The sequence below is a fragment of the Salmo trutta genome, chromosome 27 (genome assembly GCF_901001165.1).
Source record: "Salmo trutta chromosome 27, fSalTru1.1, whole genome shotgun sequence".
Classification (NCBI taxonomy): domain Eukaryota; kingdom Metazoa; phylum Chordata; class Actinopteri; order Salmoniformes; family Salmonidae; genus Salmo; species Salmo trutta.
This window is the reverse complement of record NC_042983.1, coordinates 36,526,342-36,547,017: the sequence shown is the minus strand read 5'-3', so window position 1 is coordinate 36,547,017 and position 20,676 is coordinate 36,526,342. Positions and strand designations below refer to the sequence as shown.

At 47.8% G+C, this 20,676-nt stretch overlaps 1 protein-coding gene across 2 annotated transcripts in view; it reads right to left on the bottom strand.

The window, feature by feature from the left end:
• LOC115164974 (glutamate receptor ionotropic, delta-2) overlaps positions 1-20,676 on the bottom strand; it is a 582,060-nt gene that overhangs the window by 470,323 nt on the left and 91,061 nt on the right. The window lies entirely within an intron of this gene.

Here is a 20,676-nt window from a genome sequence, read left to right as displayed (position 1 = left end):
CCTCACCCCTCCCACCCTCTCCCCTCACTCCTCCCACCCTCTCCCCTTCACCCCTCCCACCCTCTCCCCTCACCCCTCCCACCCTCTCCTCCTCACCCCTCCCACCCTCTCCCCTCACTCCTCCCACCCTCTCCCCTCACCCCTCCCACCCTCTCCCCTCACCCCTCCCACCCTCTCCCCTCACTCCTCCCACCCTCTCCTCCTCACCCCTCTCAGCCACAGGGAATTGAACGTCGTCAATTTTAAACATGGGATGATGATCGATACCTGAGCTCAGCAGGCTACGCCCCTCCCTGCGAGTCACCAGAGGAGTGATGGGGGAAATATGGAAATGAGAGGCCGTTTCATTGATATTGATTTCTGAATTAGCTTTCATAAGTCGGAGAGAATCCATCAGGGTCGGGGAACAGAACTGTAAGGCGTCCATCAATCCTAGTCTACAGAGGGAGGTATTATTGACAGACAGACAGACAGACAGACAGACAGACAGACAGACAGACAGACAGACAGACAGACAGACAGACAGACAGACAGACAGACAGACAGACAGACAGACAGACAGACAGACAGACAGACCATTGTGCTCCCCCAGTAGAGAGCTGAACAAACCAAGCTCTCTGTCTGGCCAGCTCATTATCTGTCTCACACAAGACGCTGGGCGCTCACACACGTCCCATAGGAGGGTACAGACCATGCAATCCTACCTAACCCCAACCTCATCATCAAGGAGAACAGTAGCCTTCGTCATCCTACAGCCACATCGCTGTGACATCGCTAATCCATAGACTGGCCCATTCCTGCCCCTAGAGGCGACGCAGAGCACATCTGACATGTTTGATGAGGTTGGCATCGGTTTGGACACGTGGAACCGTATGGGGGTTTACAAAGGGACCGTTGGTCTAATGCTGCTCATTCAGTAAGCTCATACCCAACCATCTTTACTCTGACAAAACCATAAAACAATCCATTACTACTGTGGAATATCAACCCAGAGCGAACTGTCAGAGCAACCATGATGTATTTGATGTAAAATAGATATTTTCTTTGACAGTGAATCTCACTCGTCTCTGTATCCAGTCTTAGAGAGGCCAGAGAAACCCCTGTGTGCTGCTTTAGGCAGCATCTGAATTGGATATGTAGGATTCAAAGACAGCTTCCATCATCTTAAAGAGACCTCAGTCAATTAGATTGAAGAATCCCTCTGTACCGGAGGGGCCCGATTCTGCACTGTACATACATCCATAGATGTTTGTTTGTTTGTTTCCCTCTCTGTTTCCCGCCTCATCTCCACTTTAGGAAAGGTTGTAGTTCATGCTAGGCTGAAGAGCACTCTAATAGGACACTTGGGTCCACCGAGGTGCACTTTGTATTCTTGGTTCAGTATCTTTCCCTTTCTCTTGCTCCAGGCGAGTGAATGATCCAATTGCACAAATCATAATGGAAAACCAACACAGTGCGGTCGTGACAAACCTCACCCTGGTCGACAGATGCCCATCCCCCTCCGAGGCTGGCAGCGTGGATCTGGGCAAAGCCTGGGGCTAGAATGACACACTTCAATAAACACTTTAGACAGATGGTTCTTTCTCTCTTTAAAACGGTGCACACTTCCAGTTTGGCGTCTCAAGCTAGGTTGTGAGCACTGAATCACTTCATAACAGTGCAATACTTTCAGCCTTCGCAGTCTGTAACTGTTTCCGAGACACAGTGTAAGTAGTGAAATATAGGAAAAGATTCTGACATACTGGCTTTCTAAAATCCTTAATATATCTCAGAGATGTTTCCAACAAGGACTTTATTACTGTGGATTCTACCAACAAAGGTAAACTGTTTACATTACAGCACACAACCAAAAGGAATGTGAAAATGTTTTGGCATCAGTGGTGTGTGGCGCTTTGCTTGTCGAGCAAGAGCTTCTTGCACTACACTGCTTTACTTCAGTTGGCATGTGACTTAGTAGGGTATACAGTACGGGAGTACATGATAAGTTTAGACATCTATTGTTCTTTAGTCTGCCCACAAAGTGACGTAGTTAGCCTCTAAATGTTTTATGAGGTAAATGTCAATAATTAATAAAGTGTATGTATACCCACCGTGGCATGTATGTATACCCAGTGCACCTTTCAGTGAACACACACACACACACACACACACACACACACACACACACACACACACACACACACACACACACACACACACACACACACACACACAAACACGCACACACACAAACACACACACACACACACACACACACACACACATGCACACACTCACACTCACAGTCACACACGCACACTCACAGTCACACACGCACACACACACACACACGCGCACACACTCACACTCACAGTCACACACGCACGCACACACACACACACAGTCGCACACGCACACTCACAGTCACACACGCACACACACACACAGTCGCACACGCACACTCACAGTCACACTCACAGTCACACTCGCACACACACAGTCGCACACGCACACTCACAGTCACACACGCACACACACAGTCGCACACGCACACACACACACACACCAAGTATCCTCAGAAGCTAATCCTCACACAAACACCTCCAGGACCTTGACAGCATCAATGTCACTTTGTTGTGATATTTCACAAAAAGTAATTGAGGACTCCTCACAAACAACGCTTGAGGCTGCGTGCACATCACATCTTTTTTTCTCTTCAGGTTTCTGGATATTATGCTGTCTGTTTTATGGCTGTGTGAGATGTCATCAATCACTGAGGAGGTGAGGGAGGGAGCCAGAAACACATTCTGCTTGTGCTCAGTGGTGGGTCGGGGGAGGAGAGCAGTGATGGCGGAGAGATGGAGATAAATACAGCTCTTCTCCTGAGAGATGTAAATAATTGCAAGCCGAGTGGTTGCCAGTGCTGATTGAAGATGGCCGCTGATCTGGCACTAATGATCATTTACAGAGGATCTGTCCGGCCGGCTGGAACCCTGTTGGTCCTGTCGTTCCTGTTGCACAATGCCACTGCAGTGTCTCTACCTGCCTGTACCAGTGACATCATGCTGGGGAGTGGAGCTAGCTACTGCCTGGCTGACTGCCTGGTGCTCTCTGCTGGCTCTCCCACGCTCACGGCTCACCCCAGTCCTCAACTCCCTCCCACGCCGCCCACCTCTCCATCTTCTGCTCCTCTCCTCTCCTTTACCCTCTCCCTCCACTCTTTTATACCTCTCCTCTATCCTCTCCTGTTTTATACCGATCTCCTCTCCTCTCCTCTAATATCCCTCTCCTCTCCTCTCCTCCCCACTCCTCTCCCACTCCTCTCCTTCCTCTCACTCTCCTGTCCTCTCCTCCCTCTTACTCTCTCCTCTCCTCTCTTCTACCTCTCATGTCCTCCCTCTTACTCTCTCCTCTCCTCTCCTATCCTCTCTTCTACCTCTCTTCTCCTCTACCTCTCCTGTCCTCTCCTCCCTCTTACTCTCTCCTCTCCTCTCTTCTACCTCTCATGTCCTCCCTCTTACTCTCTCCTCTCCTCTCCTATCCTCTCTTCTACCTCTCTTCTCCTCTACCTCTCCTGTCCTCTCCTCCCTCTTACTCTCTCCTCTCCTCTCTTCTACCTCTCATGTCCTCCCTCTTACTCTCTCCTCTCCTCTCCTATCCTCTCTTCTACCTCTCTTCTCCTCTACCTCTCCTGTCCTCTCCTCCCTCTTACTCTCTCCTCTCCTCTCTTCTACCTCTCATGTCCTCCCTCTTACTCTCTCCTCTCCTCTCCTATCCTCTCTTCTACCTCTCTTCTCCTCTACCTCTCCTGTCCTCTCCTCCCTCTTACTCTCTCCTCTCCTCTCTTCTACCTCTCATGTCCTCCCTCTTACTCTCTCCTCTCCTCTCCTATCCTCTCTTCTACCTCTCTTCTCCTCTACCTCTCCTGTCCTCTCCTCCCTCTTACTCTCTCCTCTCCTATCCTCTCTTCTACCTCTCCTCTACCTCCCCTGTCCTCTCTTCCCTCTTACTCTCTTCTCTCATATCCTCTCTTCTACCTCTCCTCTCCTCTACAACTCCTGTCCTCTCCTCCCATCCCTCTCACTCTGTCCTCTCCCAGTCCTCTTCTCAGTCTCCTCTACCTATCCTCTATCCTCTTTCCTCTCTCCTCCAACTCTCCTGGGTCTTCTCTACTCTGACAGCCCACTGACGATCCCATTGCCTCGGCGCCCACGTATACCGATCCCTCGGGTGACGTGTACTCCTTACTCAAATCTTCCGGACAAGACAGCATTCACAGAGACTCTGCCTGCCGTTACTGCGGTAGCTTACCTGTCACTCAAAGAGCCATGTTGCTTTGTCATTGAGACCGACCGAATCCTAAAAACCAATTAACACAAAGTTCATTCTGGCATGAGCTCATTAATACAGAGGTTCATTGTGCTCATTCCAGACATCCTGATGAAAACAAGCAATCAATTAATTTCTAATGACAAGCCATCCCTCTAACACAGCAGCAACACACACCAGGACAATGTGAGGAGGCAGTAAGGTGACAAAAAAATGCCTAGAATTACAACACTGAAAGAGAAGTGTTGAACAGGAAATTAAAACGTTTACAATTATCGGTTCATATTTCAAAGAGACACATGGCCCGAATGATAGAGTGAGTCAAAATGATGAAAACAATATCTCCCAGAGACTTGGCCACTAGTGGCCCAGCGCACTCAAAATAAAGAGGAACATTATTTGCCTGTGGGGCAAGAAAAGCACGGACAGAGGGAATGAGGCTTCGCCCCGCTGCATTTGGGAATACCAGTGAGAAGTTTAGGAGCTCTAATGATCCATTCCTTTCAACTTTGATCTAAGCAAGACTGCTCTGATGATTGACTGACTGAGTGCAACCAGAGGCCCCCTATCATCAGCATTCCCTCTCTGTCCACGTCCTTCCGACTGAGGGGATGAAGGAGAGGCAGTGTATAGAGAGCATGCATCCTCATGTGGTACGTACATCACGCTGTCTTTCTAAAGCTCCCTGCAATCTCCAGCCTCATGATCAAACAGAACATGAGAAGTCCATCAGGGATCATTTATGGGAATGTGTGTGGTCACCAACACAACAGGCTTCATGTTCCAGGGCCTGGCTGATTGCATGCGGTTTCCACGAGCCACACGAGGTGACATACATGAAGACAATGCTGAAAAGATCTTCTTCCTGTCGGCCTGCGTGAGATTGGTGAGCTGCAGACTGAGGAGTTGTGATTGGTGAGCTGCAGACTGAGGAGTTGTGATTGGTGAGCTGCAGACTGAGGAGTTGAGATTGGTGAGCTGCAGACTGAGGAGTTGAGATTGGTGAGCTGCAGACTGAGGAGTTGTGATTGGTGAGCTGCAGACTGAGGAGTTGTGATTGGTGAGCTGCAGACTGAGGAGTTGTGATTGGTGAGCTGCAGACTGAGGGGTTGTGATTGGTGAGTTGCAGACTGAGAAGTTGTGATTGGTGAGCTGCAGACTGAGGAGTTGTGATTGGTGAGCTGCAGACTGAGGAGTTGTGATTGGTGAGCTGCAGACTGAGGAGTTGTGATTGGTGAGCTGCAGACTGGGGCGTTGAGATTGGTGAGTTGCAAACTGAGGTATTGTGATTGGTGAGCTGCAGACTGAGGAGTTGTGATTGGTGAGCTGCAGACTGAGGAGTTGTGATTGGTGAGCTGCAGACTGAGGTGTTGAGATTGGTGAGCTGCAGACTGAGGTATTGTGATTGGTGCACTGTGGACTGAGGAGTTGTGATTGGTGAGCTGCAGACTGGGGCGTTGTGATTAGTGCACTGTGGACTGAGGAGTTCTGTCACCGGACGAGGACAGGAAGGAGAGGCCATCGCATCCTTCCGAGGGCCATCCTAAAATGGCCCTGTGTGATAATCAACAGAGCTGAGTGTTAGCCCTGCCATACTTTATCAGGCTGATCACCACCAATGAGCTGATCTTTATCAGGCTGATCACCACCAATGAGCTGATCTTTATCCGGCTGATCACCACCAATGAGCTGATCTTTATCCGGCTGATCCCCACCAATGAGCTGATCTTTATCAGGCTGATCACCACCAATGAGCTGATCTTTATCAGGCTGATCACCACCAATGAGCTGATCTTTATCAGGCTGATCACCACCAATGAGCTGATCTTTATCAGGCTGATCACCACCAATGAGCTGATCTTTATCAGGCTGATCACCACCAATGAGCTGATCTTTATCAGGCTGATCCCCACCAATGAGCTGATCTTTATCCGGCCATCTCCACCAATGAGCTGATCTTTATCCGGCCATCTCCACCAATGAGCTGATCTTTATCAGGCTGATCACCACCAATGAGCTGATCTTTATCAGGCTGATCTCCACCAATGAGCTGATCTTTATCCGGCCATCTCCACCAATGAGCTGATCTTTATAGTGCCATTAGGAGGCTACAGTAGCTTGCATGACGGCAGCCAATATCATAGGAATCTTAAGAGTCTGACAAAACACACATCTCTCCACTATTTAGTTGGTATATAGTGTACATGTGTGTGTTTGTGAGAGACATCAATACAGCAGGGTCAACAGAAAGAGCGCGCGAGAGAGAGAGAGAGAGAGAGAGAGGGTACGATTGCGGCTGATGCACTGACGGGCCCTCATCCTCAACCCAGTCCCCTGACGCCTGCCAAACTCTCTCTCCTGGCAGACATGCTGCAAAAGAGTGGAAAACTGCAGTATTTGAAAGTCACCTTTAAATCGCTTTTTTTCAACAGAACAACAAATCATCATCCTTCTCTCTCTCCCTCCCTTTGTTTGCTTGTTTTTTCCTTCTCCGCCAGCTTTAGAATTCTTCCTCGACCCTTGATCACCAGGGAGATGGGGGATTGCTAGGATTGAGCGGAATATAAATCTGGAATCTTGCGGGCAGAAGGAACAATGGTGAAGGAGTTTGTGGAAATATTCAACGACCCTCTGTTCTTTCTACAAAATCTACATTTAGTTTTTTCCCTTGGAAATCTCCAATCACACACACACACACACTTCACTACTCCACACACACACACACACACACACACACACACACACACACACACACACACACACACTATAAACTCTGCGTGTGAGAATCGGCTGACGTTTGGTAGAGAAAAAACATCCAAGGTCCCTCAGCCAGCAGATGATTGCTCCCTGTTCAGCAGGTACGTACCCTCCCATGGGGCTGAAGGTCGGCAGGTACCCTCCCATGGGGCTGGATGTCAGCAGGTACCCTCCCATGGGGCTGAAGGTCAGCAGGTACCCTCCCATGGGGCTGGATGTCAGCATGTACCCTCCCATGGGGCTGGTCAGCAGGTACCCTCCCATGGGGCTGAAGGTCAGCAGGTACCCTCCCATGGGGCTGAAGGTCAGCAGGTACCCTCCCATGGGGCTGAAGGTCAGCAGGTACCCTCCCATGATGCTGAAGGTCAGCAGGTACCCTCCCATGGGGCTGGATGTCAGCAGGTACCCTCCCATGGGGCTGAAGGTCAGCAGGTACCCTCCCATGGGGCTGAAGATCAGCAGGTACCCTCCCATGGGGCTGAAGGTCAGCAGGTACCCTCCCATGGGGCTGAAGGTCAGCTGATTGTCCTCTGTCATTGCAGGAGCTCAGACAGACCCTCCACCTGCAGCCTGGGAGCGAGCTAGACACGCTTCCATCTCCAAAGCTGCAGTAAGTGCAGATATTATAGCAGCTCACCCTGTCCCTTCTGGGTGGCAATCAGAAATGATTATATGGGATTAGAATTTGGAAAACTCAACTCACCACACCTGAAGTCGTGATTGCCACGTGAATGTGACGAGCAACAGTGCCCCGGCAGAGACAGAAATTAGTTAAGGCACTCCCTCGAGAAGGCAAAAGCATTAAAGAGGGAATTTATGTAAATGTTATGTGAACAGGATAACAACTTATTGTGCAATGAGGTCTGACATTTTCTTCCATGATGTTTCAATGTCAGCAACGTAAAACAAAAGAAGCGTTCACATATCCTTACAGTGTTTGTGACACTAACCACAAACGAAAAGGAAACACTTTTATCTCAATGCTTAGAAATAAATACTGATGAATTCCTATGTAATAAAGCAACTATATGTCAGGAACACAACACAAAATAGTAAATATACACAGAACACTAAGATCTGTTGACATCAACTTATAGAGCCCTTTTCCCTGTATCTCTGTGTGTCTCTGTGTGTATCTCTGTGTGTCTCTGTGTGTGTCTCTGTGTGTGTCTCTGTGTGTGTCTCTGTGTGTCTCTGTGTGTATCTCTGTGTGTCTCTGTGTGTGTCTCTGTGTGTGTCTCTGTGTGTATCTCTGTGTGTCTCTGTGTGTGTCTCTGTGTGTGTCTCTGTGTGTGTCTCTGTGTGTATCTCTGTGTGTGTCTCTGTGTGTCTCTGTGTGTATCTCTGTGTGTCTCTGTGTGTGTCTCTGTGTGTGTCTCTGTGTGTGTCTCTGTGTGTATCTCTGTGTGTCTCTGTGTGTGTCTCTGTGTGTGTATCTGTGTGTGTCTCTGTGTGTATCTCTGTGTGTGTCTCTGTGTGTGTCTCTGTGTGTCTCTGTGTGTGTCTCTGTGTGTATCTCTGTGTGTGTCTCTGTGTGTGTCTCTGTGTGTGTCTCTGTGTGTGTCTCTGTGTGTATCTCTGTGTATCTCTGTGTGTGTCTCTGTGTGTGTCTCTGTGTGTGTCTCTGTGTGTATCTCTGTGTGTCTCTGTGTGTGTCTCTGTGTGTGTCTCTGTGTGTGTCTCTGTGTGTATCTCTGTGTGTGTCTCTGTGTGTGTCTCTGTGTGTCTCTGTGTGTGTCTCTGTGTGTATCTCTGTGTGTGTCTCTGTGTGTGTCTCTGTGTGTGTCTCTGTGTGTGTCTCTGTGTGTATGCCTCTGTGTGTATGGCTGTGTGTGTGGCTGTGTGTAAGGCTGTGTGTAAGGCTATGTGTATGACTGTGTGTATGGCTGTGTGTATGGCTGTGTGTAAGGCTATGTGTATGTCTGTGTTTAAGGCTGTGTGTAAGGCTGTGTTTAAGGCTGTATGTATCACAGTGTGTAAGCCTGTGTGTATGACTGTGTTTACGGCTTTGTATAAGGCTATGTGTATGACTGTGTGTATGGCTGTGTGTAAGGCTGTGTGTAAGGCTGTGTATATGGCTATGTGTAAGGCTGTGTGTAAGGCTGTGTTTATGGTTGTGTGTAAGGTTGTGTGTATGATCGTGTGTAAGGCTGTGTTCATTTCTGTGTGTAAGGCTGTGTGTATGGCTGTGTGTATGATTGTGTGTATGATTGTGTGAAAGGCTGTGTGTATCTCTGTGTGTGAGGCTGTATGTGCGGCTGTGTTTACAGCTGTGTGTATGGCTGTGACTGCGTGTATCTCTGTGTTGCTTCACATCTAGATATTTGAAAGGCATATTGCTGAGATGGGAAGTCATGCTTCATAATCCTCCAAAATATATTATAGACCTGAGCTTTACCGATTTATGTCCTCGTCTTTTGTGAAGGTAAACAAGATATGATTCATAAATCAAAACAACATTCCTGGAATATTTATCTTCCGTCTAAAAATGGTGTCAGGCTGGTTTGTCAGGCTGGTTTGTCAGGCTGGTTTGGTGTGGCGACTGACAGAGATCAGCCCTGAGACCACAGCAACATTGTCCTCTATGGCTCACAGACAGATCTTATTGTGTTTTAATGCACTTTAATGGCCCCTGTCTTCAGAGGCTTGGGAGAGCAGTCTCTCTTTCATTACTATGCTGAGCAGCACCACTCCGGAGCTGAGAGGGGGAGCAGGGGGAAAGAGGAGAGGGGGAGAGGAGAAGCAGGCTTCATGACCAATAAGTGAGTGGGGGAGAGAGCAAGAGAGAGAGAGCGAGAGAGAGAGAGAGAGACAGAGATAGAGACAGAGAGAGAGAGACAGACAGACAGACAGAGTGTGCGACATGGAAAGATAGAGAGAAAGAGAGAGAGAGAGAGAGACAGACAGACAGACAGACAGACAGACAGACAGACAGACAGACAGACAGACAGACAGACAGACAGACAGACAGACAGTGATATATATATATATATATATATATATATATATATATATATATAGAGAGAGAGAGAGAGAGAGAGAGAGAGAGAGAGAGAGCGATATATTTGTAGAGAGAGAGAGAGAGAGAGAGAGAGAGAGAGAGCGATATATTTGTAGAGAGAGAGAGAGAGAGAGAGAGAGAGAGAGCGATATATTTGTAGAGAGAGAGAGAGAAATAAATAAAGACAGAAAGGCATTGCTGTGTAATGTGATCACAAACAGTCCCTTTTATAACACCTCACCACTTAGATTTCATCAAACTCTTTCTTATCTGATTTGGGCTTTATTACTCGGTCTGAGCGGACTGTTTTCTCCACTACAGTTGGCCGAGGATATATTAATACCTGTCATAGACACAGAAGTGCAGAAAACTGAGCTAGATAGAGGGGGAGAAACTCAGGCAGAGGCAACAGGATTGGGGAGTCGGGGGGGCTGGGCCGCAGATGAATGGCGAGTACAGAGCGCGCAGTGCGACGGAGCTTCTCGGAGGCTGATTTGTGACCCACTCTAGAAGACAGACACATCTCAATGCAGAGCCCCTAAAGAAGAAGAGCAGGCAGCTAGGAATCTCATTACTGGCCTCTGTGCTCTGTTCTTCTGGAACGAACACACACAAATACGCACACACCCATGTGTGGGTACACAACTAAGGATGCAATCCAAACAAAATGACACCCATTACACACACTCACGCCTACTGTAATATGCATGCACTTGACCACAAACATGCGCAAAAATAACAAACACATCTGTCACTCAAAAAAAGTCACATCTCAATCTAAAACACAAACAAGCACAACTGCACCAACGCCAAAACAAAAAAAAAAGACTATCAAATACCTAACCCCACTCTTCTGCTCTTACAATAGGTATACTGTACATACAGCAGCTGTCAACTGAGGCCCAAACACAGCGATCTCAGAACAGTTCCTTCCTAGCAACACTGACACAATGATGATGACACTGCAATGGTGACATGGCTCTGGTGTGAGTGTGTGTCTCAGGGTGGACTGACTGACTGCTGTGCGGTGAAAGCTTTGATTATGAACCTTCTGATTAATATCCTGTCTTTTAGAGCCGCCGGCTCAGCCCAGGCAACCCAGCGATACACCAGCAGCGAGCCAACAGCCAAGTGAACAGGGCTGCTAGCATATGTGCTGGATTATTCCACGATATCCATCCCCGAACACGAGACAAAAGGCAATGTTATAACCTATCCACTGCTGTTTCAACAAGCCGGCTGTTTCCGTCTGTGTACCTGAGGCTTGCCTTGCCTCCACTCAAGATATAGGTCCCTAATCCCCTGGATAAGTCCCAGTACACGTATTAAACTGCTTCTCCATTCTCTCTGCTGCGATATCATTAGCCTGTCTGCCTCACATACGGTACAGAGGACCTCATTTAATTAGGATGAGAGGGGAGCTGTGGTTGTTTTTATGGTCCGGCAGTGAAATCCTTCATCTTCCTCCAACTAAAGCAGGGAGGGGTTTGAACTACAAGTCCCATATCAAAGGCTCCCTGACATTAAAACTCATCAACTCCCTCCAGAGTGGGTCTCTCCCCACTACGCTAAACACTACATGTGTATTGGCATTTAAGGCATTCTGTGGCAGTGGCTTGAAAAATGTGTGGCTGGTTTTAATTAAATAAACCTAATTAATTTTGGCAAAAGAAGGCTGTGTGTGTGACTATTTGTGTATGACCGTGTGTGTGTGTGTGTGTGTGTCGTGTGGGTGCGGGTGTGTGTGACGTGTGTCCATGGCATGCATGTGTATATCTGTGTGTGTGTGTCTGTGTGTGTGTCTCTCTGTCTGTCTGTCTGTCTGTCTGTCTGTCTGTCTGTCTGTCTGTGTGTGTGTGTCTGTGTCTGTGTGTCTGTGTGTGTGTGTGTGTGTGTGTGTGTGTGTGTGTCTGTCTGTCTGTCTGTCTGTCTGTGTGTGTCTGTCTGTCTGTCTGTGTGTGTCTGTGTGTGTGTGTGTGAGTGTGTGTGTGTGTGTGTGTGTGTGTGTGTGTGTGTGTGTGTCTGTGTGTGTGTGTGTGTGTGTGTGTGTGTGTGTGTGTGTGTGTGTGTGTGTCTGTGTGTGTGTGTGTGTGTGTGTGTGTGTGTGTGTGTGTGTGTGTGTGTGTGTGTGTGTGTGTGTGTCTGTGTGTGTGTGTGTGTGTGTGTGTGTGTGTGTGTGTGTGTGTGTGTGTGTGTGTCTGTGTGTGTGTGTGTGTGTGTGTGTGTGTGTGTGTGTGTGTGTGTGTGTGCTGAGTAAGCAGATAGGAATATTGTTCCACAGTAAGATGGAGCGATGGGGTACAGGGAGTCAGGACAGAGCAGAACCACAGAAATATGGGAGTTTCAGCTCGACGTGAAGACTGCTATTCCTCATCGGTAACTGGCTGGCGAGTAAAATGTGTCACATTTAGAAAGACACTGTAACAGATAGTGCTTTGTTTCTATTTGACAGCAGAAGTAGAGTTAAATTGATCTAGAAAATGGAGGAAAAGGGGATTGGTTTTGGTGAGTGTAGAGATAGAAGACTCAATGTGCATTAGGCCAGGACCAAATCCCGGAACCTGGCAGTAGCATTAGGCCAGGACCAAATCCCGGAACCTGGCAGTAGCATTAGGCCAGGACCAAATCCCGGAACCTGGCAGTAGCATTAGGCCAGGACCAAATCCCGGAACCTGGTAGTAGCATTAGGCCAGGACCAAATCCCGGAACCTGGCAGTAGCATTAGGCCAGGACCAAACACAGGAACCTGGCAGTAGCATTAGGCCAGGACCGAATCCCGGAACCTGGCAGTAGCATTAGGCCAGGACCAAACACAGGAACCTGGCAGTAGCATTAGGCCAGGACCAAACACTGGAACCTGGCAGTAGCATTAGGCCAGGACCAAACACTGGAACCTGGCAGTAGCATTAGGCCAGGACCAAACACAGGAACCTGACTGTAGCATTAGGCTAGTTTTTGCTCTGTCATTATGGGGTATTGGGTGTAGACTGATGAGGCAAAAAATAATAATCATCCGTTTTAGAATAAGGCTGTAACATAACTAAATGTGGAAAAAGTCTGAATACTTTCCGAATGCACTGTAATTGATTAAAACACACTGTTTTGCAAAGAAGGTCTACAGTAACCTCAACAGCACTCTGTAGGGTGGCACCATGGTGTAACTGGAGGACAGCTAGTTTCTGTCTTCCTCTGGGTACATTGACTTTAATACAAAACCTAGGAGGCTCATGGTTCTCACCCCCTTCCATAGACTTACACAGTAATTATGACAACTTCCGGAGGACATCCTCCAACCTATCAGAGCTCATGCATGAACTGACATGTTGTCCACCTAATCAAAGGATGAGACAATGAATCTGTTTCGACTAATGATTACATCATAGATCAGCTAGATGTAGCCAAGGAGGCATTGAATGTGTCACTGTCTGTCACCGTCATTACTAAAACAATTTTGTCGACCTGTGCAACCTACGTTATAAACTTTCATTCGTAGGCTAGGTTGCAGCAACATCATGATGGGTATAGGGAACATTTGATTATCATGTAGTAGCCTAAACCTATCGACGTTGCATTGAACTGGGTGAATAGAATATTAAGGACAATCATCCAATATGCTGTAACAGAAATAAGGACATGCTGATAAAAAAAAATGGTCCTACCTAATCTGAAACGGCACTGACCGCCCCCGGCAGACAGTATAAACTATACCTTACTCACAGTAACCTGTTATTTCAGCTATTATCCCCATAAAGGACAGCCAACAGAGGAAGAGAGAGCACCATTAATGGTTCACAGTGAAAACAGCCTCACACATTCCCTTCCAAAGCTGCTCTTCTGAATCTCTAATCCAACCCTGTCTCCTCTCCCCTCCTCTCATTTCCTCTCGCCTCCCCTTCTCCCCTCCTCTCCCTGGTCCTTATACCTGACCCCAAACCCCTTCCCACTGGAGGTCGACCAATTAATCGGAATGGCCGATTAATTAGGGCCGATTTCAAGTTTTCATAACAATCGGTAATCGGTATTTTTGGCCACCGATTTGTCGATTTTAATTTTTTACATTTTTTTATAAATATTTTTTAATCAGGCAAGTCAGTTAAGAACACATTCTTATTTTCAATGACGGCCTGGGAACGGTGGGTTAACTGTCTTGTTCAGGGGCAGAACGACAGATTTTATACCTGGTCAGCTTGGGGATTCAATCTTGCAACCTTAAGGTTAACTAGTCCAACGCTCTAACCACCTGCTTTACATTGCACTCCACGAGGAGCCTGCCTGTTACGCGAATGCAGTAAGAAGCCAAGGTAAGTTGCTAGCTAGCATTAAACTTATCTTATAAAAAACAATCAATCAATCAATCATAATCACTAGTTAACTACACATGGTTGATGATATTACTAGTTTATCTAGCCTGTCCTGCGTATAATCGATGCGGTGGGCATTCGCAAAAAAGGACTCGTTGCTCCAACTTGTACCTAACCATAAACATCAATGTCTTTCTTAAAATCAATACACAAGAATATATTTTTAAACCTGCATATTTAGTTAATATTGCCTGCTAACATGAATTTCTTTTAACTAGGGAAAATGTGTCACCTCTGCAACAGAGTCAGGGTATATGCAGCAGTTTGGGCCGCCTGGCTCGTTGCGAACTGTGAAGACTATTTCTTCCTAACAAAGACAGCCGACTTCACCAAACGGGGGATGATTTAACAAAAGCGCATTTGCGAAAAAAGCACAATCGTTGCACGACTGTACCTAACCATAAACATCAATGCCTTTCTTAAAATCAATACACAGAAGTATATATTTTTAAACCTGCATATTTAGCTAAAAGAAATCCAGGTTAGCAGGCAATATTAACCAGGTGAAATTGTGTCAGTTCTCTTGCGCGCAGCGTCAGGGTATATGCAACAGTTTGGGCCGCCTGGCTCGTTGCGAACTAATTTGCCAGAATGTTACGTAATTATGACATAACATTGAAGGTTGGGCAATGTAACAGGAATATTTATATTTTTATATTATATATATTATATATATTTTTTTGCCTTTACCTCCCTTATCTCACATCATTTGCTCACATTGTATATAGTCTTATTTTTTTTATTTTTTTTTATACTGCATCATGGATTGTACGTTGTTTTACTCCATGTGTAACTCTGTGTTTTTGTATGTTGTCGAACTGCTTTGCTTTATCTTGGCCAGGTCACAATTGTAAATGAGAACTTGTTCTCAACTTGCCTACCTGGTTAAATAAAGGTAAAATAAAAGGTAGACTTAGGGATGCCACCCATTAGATAAAATACGGAACGGTTCCATATTTCACTGAAAGAATAAACGTGATAGTTTCCGGATTCGACCATATTAATGACCTAAGGCTCGTATTTCTGTGTGTTTATTATATTATAATTAAGTCTATGATTTGATAGAGCAGTCTGACTGAGTGGTGGTAGGCACCAGCAGGCTCGTAAGCATTCATTCAAAACAGCACTTTCGTTTTGCCAGCAGCTCTTCGCTGTGCTTCAAGCATTGCGCTGTTTATGACTTCAAGCCTATCTACTCCCAAGATGAGGCTGGTGTAACCGATGTGAAATGGCTAGCTAGTTAACGGGTGCGCGCTAATAGCGTTTCAAACGTCACTCGCTCTGAGACTTGGAGTAGTTGTTTCCCCTTGCGCCACATGGGTAACGCTGCTTCGAGGGTGGCTGTTGTCGATGTGTTCCTGGTTCGAGCCCAGGTAGGAGCGAGGAGAGGGACGGAAGTTATACTGTTACACTGGCAATACTAAAGTGCCTATAAGAACATCCAATAGTCAAAGGTATATGAAATACAAATCGTATAGAGAGAAATATTTCTATAATTCCTATAATAACTACAACCTAAAACTTCTTACCTGGGAATATTGAAGACTCATGTTAAAAGGAACCACCAGCTTTCATATGTTCTCATGTTCTGAGCAAGGAACTTAAACGTTAGCTTTCTTACATGGCACATAATGCACTTTTACTTTCTTCTCCAACACTTTGTTTTTGCATTATTTCAACCAAATTGAACATGTTTCATTATTTATTTGAGGCTAAATTGATTTTATTGATGTATTATATTAAGTTAAAATAAGTGTTCATTCAGTATTGTTGTAATTGTCATTATTACAAATAAATAAATAAAAATCAGCCGATTAATCGGTATCGGCTTTTTCCTGACCCTCCAATAATCGGTATCGGCGCTGGAAAAAAAAATCATAATCGGCCGACCTCTACTTCCCACCTCCCTCTGGAGGTTGCCTGCTAAAAGCTGTAAATGGGAGCAAAGTGGTCTGTACTGTCCAGAAACAATGCCAGACTAGATGGCTAGAATGAGTAAAAAAAGGCCTGCTGAGATCCTCAGTTACATGCATTTCCTACATGTTTCCTCCTCAGAAAACCTCTTCAGGAATGTTGCCGCTTCAGCGGACCGATGGCAAGGGCCTAATGGTGTTATTCGAAAACAAGGGGCTCTTTTGTTCTACCAAATATATACATTGATGGAGGGAGGAGAGGGTTTTTTAGTCGCAGGAAACTGAGAAAGTGAAATGTACTGTCCTGTTGTCCTATGTGTGAGAGCAGTGTTTAAAAACAAGCGTGCTGGCAGAAATTCTCTTCTCTGAGATATTCTAACTTTTGAAGGCCATCTCAATTACAGTGTGTTAGCTGTACAAATATCATGATGTAACCCTATTCGTCAGACGTATTCCATGCTCAGAAAGCCTCATACCATATGAAGGGCGAGAGAGGTTAACTGCTACTACTTGGTACTTGAAGTTTTTCATTAAAGCGCATCACACCTCTCTCCCGTTCACCCGCTGACCCTCCCAAGGCCCAGAGGAACAGAGGAGAGATGAGCGTTGGATGTCGGATAACGAGAGCTAACTTACAGAGATTCTTCTTTTCATCATCTACTGTTTTCAGGTGTCATTTACAGTTGCCGTGTCAGTGAGATCACCGCGGTAACTCATGCCGCTGACTGACAGGCCGTTGCAGACGTCAACACCTGGGGGTTCTAATCGCTGCCTTGGTGATAGATGATCGGCAGTTAGATAGCACAAAGGGGATGAGAGATCTGGAAAAGGGGGAGCATGGAGGACAGAAAACGAGGGAAGGAAGTGGGGAGACTTGTATCCTCCTATCAGAGAACGAAGGAGAAGGGTGGGCATTTGCCATAGACACACTGACAGAAGCAAATATCAACTGTAAATCAACATTCATAAAACCAAAGAGGCCTTCCAATCACTTCTACAGAGGGCACGAGGGAATAGAGCCCAGCTCTCCAACCTATTGGTAACTGGGTGTGGGGTGAACAAGGGGTGCTCTGGCCATGAAAATCCAATACTACACTACCTCTTCTGGAATATTTTCTACAGAATGATCAATAGAAAGAAGAAGAATGTTTGGCGTGGATCGTTGTCGAACTTCTGACTTCTGCGGTCGGTGCAGACTGGATTGATCCATTGAGGAATCATTAGCCTGGTCTCAATATCTAGGATGGAGGGGAGAGGCTCACTATGTTGGCCAGCAAGACAGCCAACATAGGGCTTGGAGGTAGCATCCTCCCCAGCCAGGTGCCCTGGGGAAGAGGGGTTTTCATACCTCCAGTAATGCCTGTCTGTGTGGGCCAGCTGAGCTCCTAACAAACTCACTGTCTGGAGAGATGAAGTGATCCCAACCAGGCGCTACCATTGAGGCAAACCAATCTCTCTGTGGGAGCATCAGTGAGGGCGCTTTTCATAAAGAGTAGGGCCCGAAATCATTACAATCCTGAAAATGATTAAAATCAATATGAGAGTAGTAGCAGTAGGCTGATTTTTATTCTGCATCTGTGCAGAGGAGGTGGGGGCCCAGCGCTGCTTAGCACAATCAGGTTCCCCCTCTGAAGAAAAGGGCTGGCTGGCTGGTAGGGAGCAGCTTATTCTACCGATCACAGCGGCTCAGGAAGATCAGGACAGAATAGTGTCATTATGGTGACAGGATGCATTGGGGTGATTCTGAAAGACCAAGATTGAGGTTAAAGAGGAAATCTGTGAAATAAATGAAAGTCATTATTTCTCCTCTGGCTGTGCATTGTGGGAAGGCACATTCCACAGAACAAGAGGCCAAGCTCTAGCCCTCCAGGCGATTGGACCTTTTCCTTTCAGAGGACTGAAAGCTGTGTCTGCGCTTGGGACAATTACCACAAGGGAAGTAGAGAGGACTGCACACTCACACACACACACACACGCACCTGCACACACACACACACACACACACACACACACACACACACACACACACACACACACACACACACACACACACACACACACACACACACACACACACACACACAGTCAGAGAGATAGATCTGCACACACATACACACACACACAGACAGACCTGCACACACACATACATACACACAGACAGACCTGCACACACTCTCACACACACACACACACACACACACACACAGGAAGACAGGGAAGTGAGAAACATATAAATAGTTTGATGATCAAATTATTTATTGATGTTCAGGATTTAAATAGATTTTACAAAATGCTGTCTTCTAAAGTATTTTCATTTTGGCATCCTGAATGGTTACGGAGCTGTATACAGACCTGTTAGGGGAGATTCTAATGGACTTGTTAGGAGAGATTCTAATGGACATGCTAAGGGAGATTCGAATGGACTTGTTTGTTACGGCTTGGTGATCGTGGAGGAGGAATGAGGCGCAGGAAGCAGCGAACACAGGGTAGTGGTGTTTTTAATATATACACTCACACAAAAACAAATGTTCCCACACACAGGGGAGAAAATACATACGGCGTCAAACAACGTCGACACGAACATAAGCCGTCTGTCAAAGAAACAATCATTAATCCCGCACGAACAGGAGCGGGCCAGCTAAACTAAATAGCCCCTCTAATGGCTAATTGACCACAGGTGTCACAAAATAAAAAAAGGGAAAAGCAAAAGGGAATCGGTGGCAGCTAATAGGCCGGTGACGACGACCGCCGAGCGCCACCCGAGCAGGAGGGGGCGCCACCGTCGGTGGGAATCGTGACAGTACCCCCCTCCTGACGCGCGGCTCCCGCAGCGCGCCGACACCGGCCTCGAGGTCGACCCGGAGGGCGAGGCGCAGGGCGATCCGGACGGAGGTGGTGGAACTCCCTCAACATCGATGGGTCCAGGACGTCCGCCGCCGGCACCCAGCACCTCTCCTCCGGGCCGTACCCCTCCCAGTCAACGAGGTACTGTAGGCCCCTCGCCCGGCGTCTCGAGTCCAGTATGGCCCGTATGCTGTACGCCGGGGACCCCCCGATGTCCAGAGGGGGCGGAGGGACCTCCGGCACCTCATCTTCGTGAAGGGGACCAGCTACCACCGGCCTGAGGAGAGACACATGAAACGAGGGGTTAATACGGTAATAGGAAGGGAGTTGCAACCGATAACACACCTCGTTTATCCTCCTCAGGACTTTGAAGGGCCCCACACACTGCGGCCCCAGCTTCCGGCAGGGCACGCGGAGGGGCAGGTTCCGGGTCGAGAACACGGGCGCCTCACTGCGGTGGCGGTCAGCACTCCTCTTCTGCCGCGCACTGGCCTCCTTTAGTGAGTCCTGGACGGCTCTCCAGGTCTCCTTGGAGTGCTGGACCCAGTCCTCCACCACAGGAGCCTCGGTCTGACTCCGGTGCCATGGTGCCAGGACCGGCTGGTAACCTAACACACACTGAAAGGGTGATATGTTAGTAGAGGAGTGGCGAAGTGAGTTCTGGGCTAACTCAGCCCAGGGAATATACCTCGCCCACTCCCCTGGCCGGTCCTGGCAATACGACCTCAGGAACCTGCCCACCTCCTGGTTCACCCTCTCCGCCTGCCCATTGCTCTCGGGGTGATAACCGGAGGTCAAACTGACCGAGACCCCCAGCCGCTCCATAAACGCTTTCCAGACCCAGGATGTGAACTGGGAACCTCGATCAGAGACAATGTCCTCCGGCACCCCGTAGTGCCAGAAGACGTGGGTAAATAGGGCCTCCGCAGTCTGCAGGGCCGTAGGGAGACCGGGCAATGGGAGGAGACGGCAGGACTTAGAGAACCGATCCACAACCACCAGAATCGCCGTGTTCCCCTGAGAGGGGGGAAGATCTGTCAGGAAGTCGATGGACAGGTGCGACCATGGTCGTTGTGGAACGGGGAGGGGCTGTAACTTCCCTCTTGGTAGATGCCTAGGAGCCTTACTCTGGGCACACACCGAACAGGAAGAGACATAGGACCTCACGTCCTTAGCTAAGGTGGGCCACCAGTACTTCCCCCTTAGACTCCGCACTGTCCTCGCCTCACCAGGATGACCCGCAGTGGGTAGCGTGTGCGCCCACCGAATCAAACGATCACGAACACCGAGCGGCACATACATGCGCCCCAAGGGCACCTGCGCAGGCGTAGGTTCTAACACCAATGCCCGCTCGATGTCCGCGTCCACCTCCCATACCACAGGTGTCACCAGCCTAGACGCTGGAATGATGGGAGTTGGATCGATGGGCCGGTCCTCCGTGTCATAGAGACGGGACAGCGCGTCGGCCCTAGTATTCAGGGAACCCGGTCTA